Source organism: Spinacia oleracea, chromosome 4 (genome assembly GCF_020520425.1).
Source record: "Spinacia oleracea cultivar Varoflay chromosome 4, BTI_SOV_V1, whole genome shotgun sequence".
NCBI classification, from domain to species: Eukaryota; Viridiplantae; Streptophyta; class Magnoliopsida; order Caryophyllales; family Amaranthaceae; genus Spinacia; species Spinacia oleracea.
This window is the reverse complement of record NC_079490.1, coordinates 32776529-32779826: the sequence shown is the minus strand read 5'-3', so window position 1 is coordinate 32779826 and position 3298 is coordinate 32776529. Positions and strand designations below refer to the sequence as shown.

Below are 3298 nucleotides of genomic sequence, written 5' to 3'. Positions count from 1 at the left end.
TCGTTATTCGATCCCCGCGTTTTTATAGTAAAAGTACACTTTTGCCCTTATAAAATATTACCCCCTCCCTTCAAATTTTTTACCCAACTTTCACCCCTCACCCTCACTTCCCCCTCGCCGGAAACCAATTATCTCGCCGGAGCTCATTAACTCCGGTCTTTTTTTAAAAAGAAGAAAATTAATTTGAATTTTAAACAAACCCACGCACAAGATTTTTTTGGCTCACATGGTAGCCGCGCACGTTTATTGCGTGGCCACCATGTGAGCCAAGCACAAGATTTGCTTGGCTGACATGGTAGCCACGCAGTAATGATGAGCGACATTTATGTCGCTCTTAGCCTAGGATTTTATGTTAGTTTTTATGCTTTTTTATAGTTTTTGTAGCTTTTTGTGTGAGATTTATAAGTTTTGTTCCATCTTGTGCTTTATAGGTGATCTTGATGAAAAATGATGGAAAACAAGTGAATTTGAGCCAAAACAGGGCTTGTGCGGTCGAGTGGCGTTTTGTGCGCCCGAATAGAGTAGTGCAAATGGAGTTCATGGAATTTCCAGTTTTGTGCGATCGAATGCCCTCTGTCATTCGGTCGCACATAATGGATTTCTGAGACAGAATGTCCCAAGATTGTAAAACGACCGCACAACCCTGGTAATTCGACAGCACAGGTTTTGCTCGACCGCACATCCTATGTTGTTCGACCGCACAAAAGTTGTGCGCCCAAACGGCTTTCCTTGTTCGACCAAATGGAGCTGCGAAGGAGACTTGAGCCAAAGGATTCCCATTCGTCCGAACGGGGTTTTATGTTCGGTCGCACAAGACGAAGAAAACTTTCTTCGCTGCCTTAGCTCGCACAGGACCCAGCATGCGCTCGAATGACTCTTTTACGTTCGGTCACACAAAAGGTCTGTGCGACCGAATGGTTGCGCGGGCTTCTCCTATTCGAATTTTGGCTTCTATTTGTGGAAACTTATAAATAGATTTTTCGATTATTTTGTTAAGGGTAGAATTTTAGTTGATAATTTTAGATTCTCAAAGTTAGTTTTTCAGCAATTCTAGAGAGAGAAACTCTCCTCCATTCAAGCTTCAATTTGTAATTCTTCTTAACTCTTCTTCAATTTTGCAATTCAATTCTGAGTTTCTTAATTCTTGCTCTTGCTTTGTTGTTGATTGTTCTTCAATTCCTTAATTTCTTGAATTCTTGATTTCATTGATTGAAGTTACTTTGATTTTAAATTTGTGATTTGATTGTGCAATTGAACTCTTAATTCTCTTCTCCTACTCCTTCAATATCATGCTTGCTAGCTTATTCTTAATGGATTGCTTGATTTCCATAATGACTAGTGAGTAGATTTAGGTTAGGGTAAGGGGAGAATCTAGGGGCTTAATTAGGGGAAATTGTTGATTGATTGTTGGTTGATTCATGTGATTAAATATGATTTGATGATAGGATATCCATGCTAGTTGAGTGGTAGTTGCAAATTCTATTCGATTAGAATCACGTGGAACCATAGGATAGGTTTGGCAAGAGATTGTGGGCCTATCTTGTGTGATCAAATGGTGGTGCCTATTATATGCTAGTTAGTTTAATCTAGGATTAGGCGAAAGCTCTTCCGTGGATTATACGCTTAGCGTTCCCTATCCGAGAGGTGGCGGGTTCGTCTTTAGATGCCATTTGCCTAATCACCATTTCGTTGCATGATCACCATTGCTAAATAGTTGAATTCATTTCCCCCGGTTTCCCTAGCCTATCCCCGACTCCCTAACGTTTCCCTTTCTTGACTCAATTTAGCATAATTCTTCGTTTTTAGATTCTTAATAGTGACAATTCAAAACCAAATCCTTGTTCGAACTAGATTGACTTTAAAACTCATTAACCACCGCTTCTTTGGGACGATCCCTTTGCTTACCGCTAGCCGGTTAGTTGAGTGGTTTTATAAATATTGTTTGCATAGGTTGTTTTCTATCAACGACAGAAAATACACCTATCAAAATGGCGCCGTTGCCGGGGAACGGTTGTTGTTTTTTAGTTTTAGTTGAGACTAGTTCATCATTAGAAAATACAAAAAACATTGCAATATCGCTTAGCTTTCTTTTTCCTTAGCATTGCTCACGGTTTTTCTTGAGTTAGTATGCTTGTTAGGGGGCGTGCTCGTCAAAGGATCCTCCATCCTCTTGACCTTGAGTTGGAGAGGACAGTTAGGAGACAAAGGTGTGTACGGTCTAGCTCATCAAGCAATAACAGATTCGCATCGTTGAGTGTTGGTGAGGAACAACAAGAGAGTGAGCAAGTGTTTGAGAACATGGCGCTCCCGGTTAAGAACTTGGGAATACCGGGGGCATTCGAAGCTACATGTGGTATTCAAGCCCCAACAACGGGTGCCAACAACTTTGAGATCAAGCCCGCCTTGATCAATTTGGTGTAAAGCCACCCCTTTTGTGGGAAGAGTAATGAATCACCTCACGAACATCTCAAACAGTTCGAGCACTATTGTGACACAATCAAGCACAATGGTGTCACATCGGATTATGTGAGGTTGACATTGTTTCGATTCTCTCTACTTGGGCGAGCAAGTGATTGGCTTGACAAGGAGGTCAAGCCCAACTCGCTTCGCACTTGGACCGAAGTGACAAGTGCATTCTTAAACAAGTTCTACTCGCATGGGAAGACGGCGGAGTGTCGCCACAAGATCCAATCCTTTGAGCAAAAGCGAGATGAGTCACTCTTCGAAGCTTGGGATCGTTTCAAGGAGTACCAAAGGGAATGCCCACACCATGGGATTCCTAAATGGTTGTTGCTCCAAACATTTTACTTGGGGTTGAGTCCAAGTTCGAAGACAAGTCTTGATGCGGGCGCGGGAGGCCCCATTATGAATAAAACTGAGGATCAAATAGAGGAAATCATTAAGGATGTAGTTCAAAACTACCAATCCTGGCATGTAGGCACAAGGGATTATGATGGGAAAGGTAGGAGTGAAGATGGTAAGGGTTCGGTGTACGCCATAGAGCAAGCACGGATGATAGAGAAGCTTACCTCGCGCTTGGAGAAGCTTAAAAACACACCATTTGCGGGGAGAGCTTCAAGCCAACCGTCATCACCGTCTACAATTCCTCCTCCCTCGGCCACTCTTCTCTCTAAGGGGAAGGGCAAGGTTAGTTCTTATGTCTCAATGCCTCCGGGCACATTCTTTCGTGAAAATTGCCAAGACAATAGTCATTCCCCCGATGCATGCCCCTTTGTTCATAACTTGTCATTTGTGGATTATGGCCCTTCGTATGAAGGAGAGTTTGATGTAAAGTATG

At 42.5% G+C, this 3298-nt stretch overlaps 1 pseudogene; it reads right to left on the bottom strand.

Annotated features, from left to right (window-relative positions):
• Window positions 1-2676: 2676 nt before the first annotated feature.
• Window positions 2677-2777, bottom strand: LOC130460330 (uncharacterized; annotated as a pseudogene).
• Between the last annotated feature and the right edge of the window lie 521 nt (window positions 2778-3298).